The sequence below is a fragment of the Lichenostomus cassidix genome, chromosome 14, assembly GCF_008360975.1.
Source record: "Lichenostomus cassidix isolate B80296 chromosome 14, HeHo_3.0, whole genome shotgun sequence".
NCBI lineage: Eukaryota > Metazoa > Chordata > Aves > Passeriformes > Meliphagidae > Lichenostomus > Lichenostomus cassidix.
Window position 1 is genome coordinate 9,471,989 of NC_139495.1, and position 18,522 is coordinate 9,490,510.

Here is an 18,522-nt window from a genome sequence, read left to right on the forward strand (position 1 = left end):
ATGTGATCATAATTTCTGCAGAGGAAATCACACAGAGAGAAGGTGACTCCCAGGAGGATTTCCTCACTTCTACAAAGAGATGATGTCTTTCTTTGAGAATAACATGAATACCACACAAAATTCATTTGAAAGAAATTTTGAAATTAAGTTGACACCAGTGTCTGGGAAATTGATGTCTTACTGTACAAAACACACCAAGGAAGTAGGACAGTAGCAGAATAACATGAAGCTGGTAACAGTCTACTTGAGGGACACCTCTTAGCAAATGTAACAGAAAGAGCAGGCCCAAAGAGACAAAAAAGGAAAAGGTACTCTGTACCATGATTTTTGAGGAATGCTTCCTGTCATTTACTTACAGAGCCATTTTCCACACATGCCCATGATAATATTCCCTGTATAAGTAATGATGCAACTCTATAGGTAAATAACTTTGAGATGTATAGGAGAAAGAATTGTTTGAGCCATCTTATATAGATGCAGTAGAAGAATACTTAGTTTCCTTCAGTAAGGTTCCAGCCCAAAACAACAGAGAATGGTAACTACATTGTAGCAATTATAAAATCAAGTATTTGACAGCAGCCCATTTGATTAAATCATAGAGAACACTTTTTCTAATATATTCTACTGACTTTCCCTCCTATTTAATAAGCCAAACAACATTAGCACATTGCAACAACACAAGATTTGGAGGTTGTTTCTGGGTGGGGGGGATTTCTTTTGGAATTTGGGCATTACTTTTCCCAAACATGCTATAAATATAAGTATTTTACAAATTTCCAAGTTATTTCCATTCTAACATTACCAGAATAGAACACTGATGACAAAAGGTATTTTCAAACAAAACCACATTACAGTTAATTTCAAAGTACAAACACATTCACATGTACCTTAGCAAATCCCTGTTTTGTTCTAAACATTTTTAATGCAGCTTCCACAGTGCAGTGTTTCATACAAAACTGTATTCTAATGCAAAAGGGTTGAAAATCCTGTTTATTAGCTTACCTGTTCCATCAGCTTCTGTTCTGATAGTCTGCAGAGACCCAAGTTAGAAATCATAGTAAGGAATGGGTAAGTTTAGAAACAGCTGCTCACACACTCCTGTAAAGAGAGGAACCTAAAACCAGGCAATGTGCTTAGGAGACGGACTTTTAAAACCAAGGAGTATCTGGATATGAAAATACAAAACTTACCATTCGCTCAGCTGAAACAAAAGAGCTAAACCAAAACCAACTCTGCCAGTTGAACATCTGAGGACAAAGAAGCTGAAGTAAATCTAGGAGATCTGGTGTAATGGTAACAGGAATTGAACACAGAATCAATGTCTGAGTGAGCTCAAGGGTTTGCATTATCAATTGGGGTGACAATGTTTTCCACATTATTCTTTGATGACTGAACTACCAATGATTAAAAGACACAAATAGCCAAATCAATCTGAATGCTGTCCTTTCCCATTCTCTACATATCAAGAATCTGCTGCTGTTGCCCAAGCACACATACCCTGACTGCAGAGGCCAGTTTTCAGAGCTCCAGGTAACCTGTGTTCACTTGCAGCAGTACCCCAGCACTGTCAGAGAAAGGTTGCAGAAGTTAGAACATATCAAAAAAGAGATTTAGCTTTAGCATTCATGAATGTTTCTGATTTTCTCCTTTCCCACCCCCTAATTTCTTACCAGGAAAAACACTTTAATAGTGACCATCATTGCAGTTTCTCCATGTGTATGAGGAAAATGTTCTTTCTAGCACAAATAGATAATAGAAATAATATTTTTACCCCATAAAATCATAAAACTCATGCATCTCCATAATGCATTTTCATCATATTTAAAGAACTGAAAGCCATAGCAAAATGTGAGTGATTAAATAAAAAAATTAAAATATAATTTGTTATATGATATAATAAGCATTGCCAATGTTTATGGGTAGCTGCAATTATTTTTACTAATAGTATTTATAAAATAGACAAAAACAGAGCTTCTAGAGCTAGCATCAAAAAAAAGCTCCCAACTTCAGACAGGAAGAAACAATCAATTATTTAATTTTCTGAAATACTGAGAATATCAAACCAATCTAGGTGGTTTTAATTGTTCATGTCAGAATTTAGAACCATGTAGGAAACAATCTCATGTTTATTGACTTACAATAATTGAGATTTCTTTCTTTTGGAATCTGTGAAACAGGCTCTATTCATCTGCTTTGTTCCTGATCCCCATTTTAGGGTGGCACAATTTAAACAGTGAATCTTTCACTGACAGGTTCCTTCATGCTGACAAGGAAGGAAGTTTCAGTTTTTCTTTTTATTTTTCAGGTCTCCTTATGCTTATTTAATGAAGCATAAATATGGATGGCACCTTTTTTTCTTACAGCAGCTGAAAACATACAAAAATACATTCAGCTGCAAAAGTACCTCCTTTTTAGCCAGTCTTTTAATAGTTCCTTTGGTTTCCTTTGTTTTTACAGAGACTTATACTTCACATATGTGAGCCACACTATCTCCAAAACAACTGTCCACATAAGCTCATGGCACTGATGACAGAAAAAGAAAAAAAACCACATGGAACACTCAGAACAAGGAAATGCTTTCATGTAGTTAAGACACAGAGATCCATATTATGAGCCAAGTGCTTAATATTACAGTCTGTATGTCATTCTTTCCTCTTAAACTGTAATTAACCCTACAAAGAGTCTGTCAGGATTATTTAAAAGTGATTATTTAAAATAATTATTTAAAATATTGATCTCTGTATAAGTTCTTATCAAAATATACCTGGAAGGACCAGAATTTTGGGCATGTGTTATTTTATATTTCTGGACTGAAGTAATCGGGTTTTGTCAGAAATATCTTATTAAGTGTTTCCTATGCCAATGCCATAGTTCAAAAACTGAGGGCACCTCTAAAAAGCCAGAAAATATTTTATCAAAATATACACCTGAAATGTCTGAAATGTCTGCAGGAGGTCTGCTGGAGACAGCCAGTGCATGTCTTTTTTTTTTTTTTTCCTTTGGTTTTCTAGACCTCTGTCTCTTGTTTGGTAAACACATTATCTGAATAAAGTATTTCTTATCCTACTTTTTCCTCATATTCTCCCTCCCATTCTATACCCCATGGCCATCATTTGTCTACATGCAAGGAGATTTTCCAGCTGGATCTCTGGGGCTGAGCTTTTGCCTTTCTACAAAGAGGAGGATAAAATACAGAAAGGAAGGAGAGAAGATAAAGCTCCAATTAATTCATGTTGAGTGAACAGGCAAACAGGTGCAGCTGAGCAGGGATCACCCCTCAAAAAAAGTAATATATTCTTTTGGTGACATTTAATTATACTTTTCAAAATAGCTCTAAAAAAACAGGCATTTCATTTCAAAGAAAGGAGAGAGAACGTAGCAACATTCTCTGTATAAGAGATGAGAAAGCACATCTATGAATCATAGCAGAAAGCCAACTAACCCTGCAGCAGATTCTTCTGCCAACCAAATCTAGAAAGGACAGAGTTTGAAGGATTTTTGCATTTACTCAAACTAAAACATTCATGAGCCTGCAATATTAACAGAGCACCACACTGATTCCCAGAGACAGAGCCCTGCTCCTCAGCCGGGACGCTCCATTCCAAGCTGACACATTTCATTACAGCTCGTTGTATTTACAGACCCTTTTGGGGCACACCAAGGGCTCAACTACAAAGCTGATCAAGTATCCACTGTACAGTAATGTATATTTTACAACTGGGCTTTGGGGAGGATGACAGATTTTATACATGACATGGATTCTAAAGAGTTGCTGTAAAGTGTGAAAGAAAGTAAATTCTAGAACCAAAGGAACAGGCTGCACGACAAAGCTGTCCTCCAAGTCTCAGCCAACATTCAGAGCTCACAGTGATAAATAAGGAATAAATAAAGGAATGCAGCATTCAGAGCTCATAGTGGTAAATATAAAAGAACAAAAGGAAGGAGAGATCCTAAGAAGTTATTTCATCCATCAGGCTGCAAATTCCACCATTCCTATGGGAATATAAGTAAAAAATTTGTCCTGAGAAAATATTCCTCCCACTGAAGGACAACAGAAAAACTATGGGTTCTAAAATACACGTTGCAATCAAAAATGTAATTTTATTCTTTCTCAATGCTTCCTTCTTCCTTTAGTCTTTACCCCAACCCAGATATTTTCCTAAAAGCTAATGTTAAGAATAGTTATCCAGCCTCAATAGGCACTGGGAAGAATGTCGTAAATCAAGTACATTGCTTCTCAAAAAAAAACAAACCAAAACAAAACAAAAAAAACCAAAAACAAACAAACAAAAAAACCCACCACAGGAATAAAATAAAATAACCAGACTGCAAGCAAAAGCTCCCTAAAAGTCCTGGAAGAAGACTTAGAAAATTGCCGACTCTTTTTTTGTGTCACAACATTCACTCTAATGCCACTTTTGGAGTAAAAGAGTTGGAGACATTTCTCCCTTCAAACGAAGGGTGTGTTACACGGTGACAACACACATTCCCTGGGGAGCCTACAAAGAGCACAGCAGGCACTAGTCAGTTATGTTTTTATTGCAGGTGGAGTCTGACTGCAGAAAAAAAAGTTGCCCCACAACACATCAGGCTTGCCTAAAAGTAATTAGGAACACACTTCATCTTGTTTTGAATAGGGAGTTACAACACATTAGTTACATTCAGACTATAAGCTCTTTGCCTCTGTTCATTTCTACATAATTTCAGGAACAACCTACATGTGAAAAAGTTGAAATGGGCCAGGGAGACTGAAATATGGCTCTACATAAGAACACATCATCAGATCTCAAAGGTATTGTACCCCAAATGAACTTTCATTTACAAGTGAATAAGCAAGCTTTTTCATTCTAGTTCGATAAACCATAACATTCCAATACACCATTTGTAAGCCTTTTGTATGCTTTTAATTATACAGCCTGATAACTGCTGAGATACTTGCAAAGCACCTATGTGAGTATTTTATTTAGGTGGATTATCATAGTTTATGTTTCCTACCCATGAACTTTGATTTCCCCCTGTCCAAAATTCAAGTTTCACTTAAAAGTGAGCCCATGGATAACGATATGTTTGGGTGTCACAGTGCAAGGCAACACAGTGGGTCTATTTTGGTGTTTACTGGATATATAAATATGAGCAGTTAGTACAAGCATCTTTCCATCCTCCTCACAAAACCACCTTTCACACTTTATTATCTCTTACTAAAGCCTACTGTTGGCTTGATTGAAGTGTGTAGGTTGCACTATACTTACCTGCAAATAAAGCACCTTCATCTGGTTCTTAAGTTACTTCAGCAGCTTTCCCTGTTATTACATGCCTCCTTTTCAAATTATGAATTTCACACACTTCACTGCTTTTGTGTTTCATTTAAAGCCTTGTTTATTGGTGGCACAAAAGTAAAGCTTGACTAGTAATGCCTGCCTTTTTCTTTTCATGCTTTCCCTCATGGGATGCAATTCAACTCACATTATTGATGTGAATTATTCATTTCTGAAAATCTTTCAAGTAGGTCTGAAACAAGCAGGTTCCTGTTTTTTCCCTCAGAAAGAAGGAAGAATCTTATTAAAGACTTTCCCTCCTTTCATATATTTAATAACACAATATACATAATCATCTTTCTCAACAGATAGTGTTAAAGTTAAAATCCCTATCTAGAAGGACTACTGTGCCCAGCCAAAATCAGTTTTTCTGTGATCACAGGATTGTTTCTTATGACTTCTTCAAATGTAAGGTTGTTTTTACAAACTAAAGACCCTTACACCTCAAAATGCTTAAGACAAACATATAAAAAAGTAAAGTAGGCAAACCAAATTACCTATATGCCTGATTTTACTTAATATCAATTAAAAATGCATGGACTTGGTACATATGTTTTATTATTACTTAAAATATTTTAATTTCTTTAAAAAATAAATCATGCACTTTACCATTTCAGAAATGTATAATTAAAGAAGAGACAATTCTACTAAGTTGTTTAATATCTAAATCTGCAACAGAATTTTTATCCATAGACTGCAAACTCATTAACTATATGAGCCCTCCTGTTCATGTAATGTTCCCTTTAGTCCTATTTTCAAAATTAGATAGGTCTGTTCACTGTAATGGAGATCAAATTAGATCTGGATATATGAAAACATCATTGTTATCTGCTATCAGCTATCTCCTTCAGCTTTTCCCTTTTGGTAAAAATGTTTGCCACAGGTAAAAAAAAAAGTTGAAAAATCAACACGGCTGGAACAAGGGTGGGTTTGGTTTTGGTTTTTTTGAAAATTGGCTTGAGTTAGGAAATAAACTGAAAAACTGCTAGATGATCTAGTTTTTATCCTCAGGTACTCCAGGAGTGAATGTGGTTTATATATCAGTTTATATATATCCATATGCACACAAACCCAAAAGGGTGAGGATTCTCAACATTGTGACTCAAACACTAAGTTGTGCACATTGACTTAGTCATGTGAATTTCTGTAAGTTCAGTTAAATGCAGGTTACTGAATTCCGACTGCCTATTTTGAAAATTACAAAATTTTGCTTTCCACACTAGTTTTGCAAGGAAATAAATTACACAGATGCACTGAGAGCCTGTCAGTTCTTAACCCCTCCCCCACAACTTTTGAATGAATTGGCTAATTTTGATCAAATTTGACAAGAGGACCTGGTCTAAAAGACATGAAGTTCCAACAAGTTTCCATGAGAACTGACAGTTGAGTAGGAGATAAAGACTGACGTGAGTCTTCCCAGTGAGGAAAATATTGCTGTGTAAGCTCAGCAATTATCTATTACACTTGACATACCCACCATACGATGATTGTGTATATATCAGCCACACAATCCACTTGCGTGGAATTTGGAAGCAATTACAGGCCTCCCTTTTCTCTGCCAGCCACAGGCTGGGAAACAGAGGAATGGTTGGCAGTAAATTTTGGAGGTTTTAGCAATTAAAAGTGAATGACGAAGGGAGCTGTAATTTGATTGGACATAACCACATTTGAAACCAAACTTCAGCAGATATACTGAAATCACATTAATTTTTTTAAGTTTCCAGAATATTTATAATCATTAACTCACTACAATCCAAAACAGTAAAACTCAGGGATTGGTTGGAAAAAATCGCTGTGACACTTAGTGTGATTTAACAATGCTGCACACAAGTTGCTGTTTGCACTCTTCAGTGCTAGTTCAAGGAGTCCTTGGGGTGCCAGCCCTTGCTCCAGAAGGCCCCAGGCAATCCCAGCCTGTTTTGGTTGGGGCCACAAGAGCCCTGCTGGGAATTGTCCAGTTGCCACGGGGCTTGTTGGGGACACATCCCGTGATACTACCTGAGTAACTTATATCTTTTAGAATTCTTGATACATTGTGAAAGAACTCTTGTACCTTTCCAGGCCTTTGTCTGGATGATCCTTGGCACACATCTAACTGAGAGATTCCCAGTGATGCTGGTTCTTCACTTCTGCCCAGTTGTGCTGATGACAGCCCCTGGCTCTGAAGGTTATACTATGTTTCTTTTCCTGTCTCCTCAGCCACTCTCTCCAATGCCATGTAATCAGGAAAAACAAGCTCCCCCCGCTCCTTACTCCTGTTTAATTTCCCAGCTTATTCAGGAAAAGGATTACATTACCTTTTTATGCAAAACCATCGCACCAGGACCTCGTGTTCTGTTATTTTTCTACTACTATGAATCCTTGATCTTTTCCAGTCATTGCTTCCAAAGACAGTATTGCATTCTGCTGATGAAGTACTTCACTTACATCTGCTCAGACCTAATAAACACTCCAGAACTGGAGGTCCATCAATGTTGCTCAAAATACTTGTTTGAATTATCATTTAGGCAGTAATATCTCTCCCTCATTCGGATGTTGCAGAGCATAAATGATAAGAAACCATTCCCAAGAAATCTGCATTGCAGTTATCATCAAAGTGAGTAAATAAAGAAAAGCTGACAGGCCCTCACACGCTAGGCAAATTGCTGTGATCTTCACAGAGAAAGGTAATGGTTTTCTTTTTTTCTTTTCTTTTTGATATTGCTTTTCTTCTAGATTCAGAGGCCTTCATGTTAAATTCAATATTTTTAGCACCCCCACGACCATCTAGAATTAAATTGCAGCAGTTCCTTAGCATCTGAGAAAGCAAGAAATGATAGATCACTGTGATTCTCCTGTCCTTGTACAGAATCAAAGAATCATTTGCTAATAGACTGAATTGCTTCCAAAAGCAGAAATCACACAGCTCCATCTTGTGGAAGATGAGATTCCTCGTGTGATTTCAGCTCAGTTCAACTTCTGCCTTTGGTAATGATTTAGCCTTAGATGTTTTTACATGCAAGTTTTATTTACTGCAGGTATTTCCTTTCATGTATAATTTACACAACTTCACCAAGAGCAGCAACAATCTGCCCAGTATTTTTATTTATACTCTACTGTTTCATTTCATTTACCCATAGCATTCTCCCAAAAAGGTCCACACTTTAACACTTCTCATTAATACCAAGTGGTGCAGAATGAGCTGCTTAATTTTCTTTCTATCCTCTTTGTCCTGTAAGAGGTTGAACACCTTGCAGAAGTGTCCTCAGTGAACACATCATACATAAGTACTACATATATTTGATTTTCAGCCTAGTGGTACTTCTTAGCAGGAAGCATTTTCAATACAGTTCAGATGACATGAAAATGCAGAGCAGAATTGCCTAATTCACGTAACACAGAACCCTGATCTCTAATGTTTCCATCATCTAATGCCATTAAAGTAAATCAGGTCAGAAGTGCTTTTAGGCCAGATGACTGAGGTAACTTTCCACAACACTACAAAAAATGTCTCCCTGGATTCTGGAGACAACTGTGGGATTGGTCCTTATTTCCTTGTTACAGAATCTTTGTCCTTCTGGGAGCTTTGACATGGATTGGACATCACAAATCAGCATGTCACCACATGCACTCCACATAAACCTCTATGCCACACTACCAAGTAAACTTGAATGTTTGTATTTTTGACTATACATTTTATTAAGGGAGTGCATATTAAATCCCATGTATCAACAGAGGTCTGCAAACTGAAATCCACCATAAAAGTTTCTTGGGCTTTAGTATGAACTCTTTGTAAAAGCTTCACAACATATTTGAATGTTTCAAACAATACTTGGTGTTTGAAGAAGGTATTTCTCATAAGTTGCAGTCTAGTGTAATACTTCTCAATCAGATTATCCCAGCCTACATTCGCTGAAGTTTTCGGAAAAAGCAGCAGTAATGTGACTCATGGGACTATTCACAGATGACTCTGGGAACTTATTTCCCATTAATTTTCCACTGAAATGCGTGAGTGGTCAAAAATGACCGCAAACATTCCCTCAAGTCTTTTAATTTAATTAAAAGTATAAATGATCCCAAGTATTTTCATCTTTTTAATTAGTTTTAAATTAATTTTCAGTGTGAGAGCTGGAAATCCTAAGAGAAAAAGTAAGGAATTGCTCATAGAAACTTCTATCCAGATCTGCACTATGAATGTCAACATGGTAACCAAAACCAGCTGCTTATTAAAATACTGGTTTGCACTACAACAGTCTGAGGCTGTCTGAATTAATATACGTAAGCAAAAAAAAATCTCCTAAAAATCATCCAACATACGTATTTTTAACTAGCATTCTGGGGCCTAAGGGGAGAAAAAAAAAAACAAACAGAAAAGAATCTTGATTGTTTCCCTACAAAGGATATTCCATTGCCGTATTGAGATGATTCATCACCACTTCACTCCCCTGAATTCATCTTCCATACTGAGAAACATTATGGCATTCCTCCCTCCTGGCAGAAGTCAAAATAGCAACTTTCCAGATATGACTGACAAGAAAAATACCTCATCTCTTCTGCTAACCTTTGTTCTTGTATGAAATTTCAGGAACAGTATCGACTTGATTTCTTTTTATTAAGTCTTGAAGTGATCTTTGTTTCTCTGAAAAGTATTAGTATTATGCTGAGACACTAAAAAGCAAAACTCAAAGAAAGGATGAAGAAAAAGGACCAAAGGAAAAGACCTTCTAAGGTTCATATCCCACCCCACTAACATCTGTCAATCCTGACAAGAAACAGCTACCTCTGAATGTGGGTGGATGCAAGAGTTCATCTTTATCCAATCAGTCTTTGGGCCATATTTCAGAATCTGCCAAGAAGGTTGGCAATTAATGCCAATCATGACAGGTTTTTCTGTGATATGGACACCTAGTCAAGAGATATTGGATTTATACTATCAAACTACTTTGCATCTGTATCTAAAGACCCTCTGTATGGATCTGCAACCTTCAGTTACTAACCAAGATTAGCCATGTAGATATTACAAACATATTCCTCCATCAGAAAATGCCTACATTGTGCAGTTTAAGCTGGAAGTTCTCTTAAGTTTTCTAGAAAAGTGCCAAGAGACTACTTCTAGAACGACTAAGTAATTTGTCCTATAAGGCTCCAATTGTTTCATTCCCTAAAAGCAGAGAATTATAAAAAATTATGTTCATTAGCATAAATATTGAGAAAGTATTAAAGCATTATTACAAGATGAACCAAACAACAAAAGAGTTGCTGAATATTACAACTGCTACAATTAATACTTTATAGTGATACACTGTGTTGCCTATGTTGCCTAGAAACTACATAGTTACACACATTTAATCAGCCTTAACCTATGTATTTTCATTACTTTGATGCATGCCATTAAAATTCAAATGTTATCAAAACATGATATTAGAAATAATTTCGTATTTCGTATTTCATACTGAAAAAAACTATACTTAAATACTACCTATGAGGCAGGTCATTCTAGTTAAAAATGGACAAAGGAAAGTACAAACACCAGAATCTGTTTGTTTCCCAGTCATCTATTTATCTATTCCTTTTCTAATCCATGTGCATTTTCAATAAGGCATTGAAAGTGTAATCCCAATTTCCCAGGTAATCTAAATGGGAGATCTGGCTGTAGGACAAATCAAACACCAGCCCTAGAGCAGACAGAAACAAAAAGTGAAATGCCTATAAGACTTTGCAGGTAACCAGTTTTAATGTAAAGGCCCTTGTTTTATTATGCAGGAATAGGAGTATGATTGTTTGGATTCTAAAGTAGTTTAATCAGTGTTAAAGGGCTTTTAAGAACCTCACAATGTATCTCTTTTACAGGATTATGAATATTTGCAAATGGGGTCATGTAGTAAATCTTCAAATGCTGAAAAGATCAAGATATATTTTTTAAAACTCTTCAACATATTTCAAAATCAGATGCACTGCCCAATATATTTTGCCACATTTTAAGTGTCAGCCTTCCCTTTGAATTTTACCAATTTTTGCATATATTTATACATATGTTACTGTTCTCCTTCCCCACTGCTTTCCTGTGATGATGATGATGATAATATCTGCACCATTTTATCCAAAATAACTTATCCAAAATGACTAATAAAATTAATTTTATCCAAAAGTAAGTTATAGGAGTTTCATTCAAATAAAATTAAAATAAAGCCATAAAATTAAAGCTATGTATATGAACGACTGAGTTGATGAATTTAATTTACTAAGCAACAGTGTGCAAGGATTGATAAGTAAACAGATTATGGTTGAGCATCTCTGTGGCTGTTTTGTAACTATCTCTTCTGAGGAGTTTTCTGCTCATTAGAGGAACAAAAAAAATCAACATTAAATAATAAATAGGATAGGTCTGCAAAGACAGAATGGGAGTTTAGCACAGCCCTGCTTGCAAAAAAGGATGTAAAGAGACTCAGGACAGAGTGTAGCTCTCTGTCCATAAGTGGCTCTACCGGCAACTCTCTAGGCAGGCAAGAACCAGCATTAAGCACATGGCCAGACAGCACAGGAGGGGCACATTGTGACATATCACAGCCAAAAAGAGCTTTAAAAAAGAGGTGCAGTGAAATCCAGAAAAAAATTAGTTCAATCTTCCCTGGAGATTTTGAATTGTATCTATCTGTAAGGGGTGCCAGTCCCACCACCTCTTACCCTTCTCAGCCACGCAGCCCCTGGGGATGGACTGGCCTCTGTCTTTCACCCCATAGGCATCATATCCTGAGAGGAGCCCTGCCAGGCTTTGTTTTCAGAAGTAAAATGGGTTTTGTACAGGGTAGAGGGGATTGAGGTCCCTGAAAAACCTCTAGAGGGGAGACAGTGGTTGATAACGGCACCAAGAAAGAACAGAAGGCAGATTTGGTACACCAAGAGTGTGTCAAAGGAGGCATAGCAGAAGAAATAATACCCACAATGAGTTATTAATGGTACTGAAATTGCACCATTCATTTATTAAAATGAATATGCTTGCCTGTAGATTTTCTTGTCACTCTATATATTTTGATTTTATGCACCACACAGCTCAGCAGTAAATTACTGCAATTAACTTTGATTCCTTAGGATCCACAGCAGTAGCATTTCCACATCTCATGACTGAATCTAGAATTCAACTCTAAATTCTTGTCTAAAGTGCTTGTGCAAAGTAAGTGGTTACTTTGAAAAGTGCTGACAAACTTCAGCAGAAATTCTACACATATCTATTTCCCATAAGAAAAAACTTTCTAAAAAAATCCAAAGAAAATTTAGTTTATCCATCACAGTAAAGTTTGAAAAAGAGCTGAACAGCTTGAGTTAATTCCTTAACAAACACCTTATGCATTCAGTCACCATTTTTGGATTCCAAAGACAGACATTTCAATGAGAATCTTCACTTACAGATAAGATGTTTTTCATGCTGTTCCTTTTAAATTTTAGTAGCACATCCCCTATGAAAGTAGCACCGTTCCATCTGTGCAACTCTAGAGAGTCAGACACTTTATCTCATAACAAATCTGCGTAGCTCGCTGGTTTTTGGCTGTGTGAGTACAAAAGAACTTGACACAAAACAAACTGCAAATAATCAGATGCAAGATGTAACTCTCTAGAAGTTAAAGCCCTACTTTGGTGAGGAGAAATTACAAATCAAGTGTCAATAGAGGCTGGGCAAGGGAAGAGACACGAAATATAAGAACTAGAGGGACTAAGAGTGATTACACAGTGAAAGATCTGCCAGGAAATAGCAAGCAGTAGAACAACTCATCCTCTGAATCAAATTTGACAAAGTGTAAGAAGAGTCAAGGCAGACATTTATTTCTGATTAAGAACTCTAATAGTTTCCATGTATGACACATACTCTTCTGTTCTTGTTTTCATGACTTCCCAGTGAGCTACTGGGCAATTCCCAGTGCTGAATTAATTTAACTTCCAAAAGAAGTGAGCATTTTTGATTTGTGAAAGTGGTGTGGAACAATTAATTGCTGCTGTATCACTAGAGTATAATACAGAAAATGATACACAGATAGTAGACATAATGGAGAACTTTGTCATAACTTGGAAATCCTGTCAGGGGATCATGATCAAAAAGGCAAAAGGCAGCACAGAACTGGACCAAATATACTTGTCAGTACTTGCTTTTTATATCACAGCAGACTCCAGAGACCACAAAGAGCATCTGATCCTCTTTTGGTAGTGTACAAACAAAAAGGATTTTACAAGTGATGATATCTCTTGCTCTATTTGACTCCACTCTGAAGAGCCAGGAAAATTAAGCATGTCCACCCAACTCAACCACTCAGAGCTCAAACTCTGAACAATCTGCATGAAGCCAATGCCCTGTGAACTGAAATGGTTGTGGCATACTTATATATTCCATTAGGCTACGAATGTGGGGAGATAATAAAGGTATTTTTTAATTGCCAAATTATTCACTATGTTTTTGACAAATGCCATGGCTAAAATAGCTGGTCCATTTCCCAAAAGCACTCAACAAATCTCCCTTGCAGCTCCCTAACAAAGTTACCTTGCACCATTCACCTGGTAAATAAAAGTCCTTGGAAAAATGGAAACAATGAGAAGGCAGCGCCGTGCATATTCAGATAGTTGTAATTGCTATGGAAACCATCTCTAGTAATAGTCTTTTGCTTCAGAGCATCAGAGGCAAATCATAATAAACTGACAGCAAAACAAAGTGTCATACTGCCTAAGACTTCAAAGTTCAAAATTCAGGAGAAAATTAAACCACTGCGTAGGAAAAGCTTTCATGTTCTCCCATCTCCCAGGTTCCTTTTGCAGCATATTTATGTGGATGAGAACTTTGGTATTTATTTCTGCCTGGGCTTCCCAAATTTCTGCTTAAGTAGCCCTTAGGGCTGGCAGAATCACTACAGATGTTACAAAAATAAAATGATACTATTTATTTAACCTACAAGTAATCCTAATTTTACTGCTAATCCTAATTTTACAGAAATTTTGGGAAACCTGAAAACATGTAACTACATTCAATGCCATTTTTTGGCCTCTCTAAAATCCTTCACTGGGATATCATCTAAGTTACCAAATTAACGTATTTTAAAAAGGCAAGAAAAACCACACTTTTAATAGCACTCATAACATCATATTGTCACCAATATCTTTTTCATTTTGGGTCAGAAAACACAAAATCTTCAACTAAAATTGAAAAAGAAGATCTGTATTGCCACTACTATACAATAACTCTACACTGGTCACGATGGTGCAAATGTTTACACACTGAAATATTCCCCACTGCACCATCTACTGCTTCTGCTTTTGTTAATTACAAAGTAGGTAATTTGTAAAATTACTTCTATTAAGTAAATAAATGAACAGCTAAACATTGCTGGGTGAATATGCCCAGGTCCCTTAGAAATGTGTGATAGACTTGAACACAAGTAATGTATTAAAACACTTCATCTATCTGTCATTTCTATATATTGCTACAATAAAAAAAACCCCATTGCATTTCATGACTTTTTCATCCAGAAATTATTAAGTTGGATATTCTACACAGTCACCACATGTATTATTTATACAAGATGCAGAAATAGAGTGGAAAAAAATCCAAATTAAGGTTGTTCAGGATACTGAAGTACAAACTGTATGTGTGTATCTTTAAAGTTTTAAACCCAGCTTTGTAATTGTGGAGGAAAAAAACCCTGTGGAAATCACTAAGAGCTGCTGAAGTTTAATTCAGCGTTTACTTAAGACAAATTACATTGAACACATTTGCTGTGACTTGTATGGCAATTACTCCTAAGGGAGAAGCAAAGGTTGTTGGTAATTCCAGTGTCTCCTGGTCTGTGCAGAGTCAGTGCAGGAGGAGAGCTTACCTTTCCCTTGCTAATGTTCCCGATCCATCAGACCACAGTCCAAATCAGTTCTTTTCTTGGAGTTCATTTTTAACCCAGCAAAAACATGTCATATTTAATTTTTCCAATAGCCTCATTGAAAAAGAATAATTAGGTTTTCTTTTATAGGGGTAATATTTTTTTATCTTATAAAGAATGTTCTGTATGTAGTCTGCTGGAAAAAATATATTTCAGCCAATTGCAGATCAAAGAAAGTGCCCCCCTCAGAACTACATATTCTAAGAATATGAATCAATGTGACTAAAACACAGTTTATAATAAATTTCCAGATTATGGAACACATTTTTTTTTCAATTTCCAATGTATATTTAAACATACAGGCAAATATCACTATTTCTAAGTCCAAGCAGCAAACTAAATCAAAGACACAATAAAAAAATCCACAGAGCTAGCATACTCACCACATTTTCACAGCTGAAAAGATAGAGTTTTATTTAAATACAAGTTTCACGTAAGTTATTTAAATATTGTTTTTCTTCTCACAGGGAGTCCTCTTCAGCTCTTTACATGATCAGTTATAACAGTTGATTAATATGACACAAAATAACTGTTACTGTCATCAGACAAGACTGTTGTCATTACACAAATGGGCAGATTAATGACTTAGTCATGATTCTTGGATTTTCCTCTTTCACAGTAATGACCAATAACTTGTAAAAATTAAAATTTAAAAACAAATCAGTTGTCAAAAGCATATCATGAAGACTAATATTAATATTGCTGATTGAAATAACGAGGAGTGAGCCAAATACTAATCCCCCCTTCAGGGATTTGTTCTATTGCACTTCCCAGGCAATTAACCTGACTTTCATTTCATGTTAATAGGATGAAATAAATAGATCTGTTAATGCATTTCTAAAATACACAAGTAAATATCTTTCTTGGGAGGTTGATAATGGGCTGTACTGACCAACTCATATTTATAAGTTTGAAAGTAAGTTATAATTTGTGTGTGTTTATATTTTATATGGAATGAAATCCCTGAAGTTACTCCAAATGTATATTACATGAGTACATAAAGCACAAGTTTGAATATGTTTAAAATTAAAAGCAAACCTTGATTGTTGAATATGGAAATGTATTCATGCACTCTCCTGAATAACATTCTCCTACCCTATTATTCCCAACTTAAAAATTACATCTTAGCTAATTCTTAGACAAATTTTATTTATCCTGTTCCTATTCAAGTTATTTCTTGTGGGTTTATGATTTTTTTAAAATATTAATCTAGTGTTTTGCAAAGAAAAATTGCATGAAAATAAATTGCAAGATTTAGGCCTAAATTCTGGTCCTCTAAGGTAAGAAATGACAGCCCTCTGCTGGCTAATAAATGTGTACCCACAAGAAGGACATCTCACAACGGCCTTACATTAATACTACATTTAGCCAAAGTAAAAGTGTATAAAAATACATATAGTACAAAATAAAATTATAATACGGGGATGCCGGAAATATTTTATCTGGATCATAATGAAAGATTCTTTCTACTTCCTGTAGGAAACAGCAGGGCAAGGAAATGGCTGGTTCCTAAATTATATGGACCATTCTATAGAATACTGAAATTCCTCAAAGAAGTAGCATTATTGGGCTGCAGTTTTCCATACAGTACTCAAAAACACTAACAAATGTTAATGGCAATTATTGTGTTACTGTGTAAAGCTTTGTTTTGCTCAATTAAATGACCTGCAGTCCATAAAAATGAAATGTTGCCAAAAAACAATACTGATTTTCTGACATTTTTATGGTCTAAAATTAGTTTTAAATGCAAACACCACAGGGCTTCTTAGCAGCCAGATAAAAATGAGAACCAAAGCACGGTATTTGGTGCAACAGTTAGCAATATGATCCAACTTGCAAAGAAAAAATTGTTTGGGTAGCAGCATAAAATCTCATAAATACGAAATATGTATGAGAAAAACCAAGAACAGTCCCCATATTTTATTAATTTTTGCCTGGTTTTAAATACTTGTTTTCCACTTGACCCTGAGAACCTGTACCGCATTTTAAAATATAAAGGCATGTATTGTAAATAATTTGCATTTTTCCTACATTCATTTAAAATGTTCCATAGCATAACTCTGACTGCATGGCAAATTCACAAAGAATGTTTTGCAAAGTCTGTATTCATTAACAGTGCTGACTTGAACACGTGTGCAGTAAAAGAGCACATTGGCAGCTGTGCACCTAATTTCCCTTACTTAGAAAAACACCAAAACCCGAAGGAAGCCCCACCGCAGCTGCCCACGTGTGACAGTGTGGAACAGAGAACTGAAAGTGTTTATTTGAATATATTTGACCGCTGATGGCATTTTAATGGCATTTTAGCGAAAGGGGGCGATACGGATAGAGATAACTCAGAGCAATCCCCAGCGTGAGCAGAAGGGATCGGGAGTTTCGCCCAGGTTCCCGGGCTGGAAGGAGCAGGCTGCACTCTGCCCCTCTGCCCGACAGCCCTGCACAAAACGCTGCCAGCCTTCTCCTTTCACCTTCCAGAGGGGGATTTACACCCAGCTGAACCGTGGCCACCCTGGGGAGCTGTCCGTGCCATGGCAGGCCGTGGAACTGGGAGATGTGAAGGTCCCTCCATCCCAAACCCTCCTGTGATTCCATGACCCTCAGCTGAATGGCAGGGGAGGTGTGAGGAGTGTCCTTCTCCTCCAGCTGTTTCTGAAGGCAGGACTGAGTTTCCTCACCCCTCTGGGCACAAGAAGGGTTTTCTGCGCTCAGCGGGGCGGAGACCAAGGGAACAGGGAGGTGCTGGTGCCTTGGGTGTGTGAGGAGTGCCCGGGAGGGTTTGGGCTCGGGGCTTAAGAAATGCAAGTTCCCAGAAAAAATAACGGAATCGCAAAATATAGTGAGTAGGAAAGGCTCGCAGGAATCATAGGTGCAACTGCTGGCCCTTGGACGGGACACTCCAAGATTCCCACCCTGCGCCTGAGAGGGCTATGCTAACACCTCTGGAGCTCTGTCAGCCTTGGGGCCCTGACCATTCCCTCAGGAACCAGTGCCCACCCTGTGGATGAAGAACCTTTTCCTAACGTCTAACCCAAACGTCCCCTGAGAAAACTTCAGGCCGTTCCCTCGGGTCACAATAAACACAAACTGATTGAAGAAGAGAGACTACCTCACATTAACACTGGACACACACGCTCCGCACGGGGAGAAGCGGAAGTTCAGCTGGGCTCCGGTCCCGCCCGCTATGGTTTTCCACGCCACGTTTTTTCCCCACGAACTTTTCCCTCAGGGACGCTGCTGTCCCCGCGCCTCAGGGCGCTCGCGCGCGGCGGGAAGCCTCCCGGGCTGGAGGACCGCGCGCGGGGCCGGCAGGGGGCGCT

The 18,522-nt window shown here is 37.2% G+C and overlaps 1 long non-coding RNA gene across 1 annotated transcript in view; it reads right to left on the reverse strand.

Moving 5' to 3' along the window:
• The window catches only part of LOC146430822 (uncharacterized), a 79,424-nt gene extending 60,940 nt beyond the window's left edge, over nt 1-18,484 (reverse strand). Inside the window, exons 1-5 of the long non-coding RNA XR_014855131.1 lie at nt 18,312-18,484; nt 2,405-2,523; nt 1,498-1,564; nt 1,191-1,247; nt 1,003-1,114 (exon numbers count right to left, since the gene is read on the reverse strand). This is a non-coding gene — a long non-coding RNA (uncharacterized LOC146430822). The remainder of the gene's footprint in view (nt 1-1,002; nt 1,115-1,190; nt 1,248-1,497; nt 1,565-2,404; nt 2,524-18,311) is intronic.
• Between the last annotated feature and the right edge of the window lie 38 nt (nt 18,485-18,522).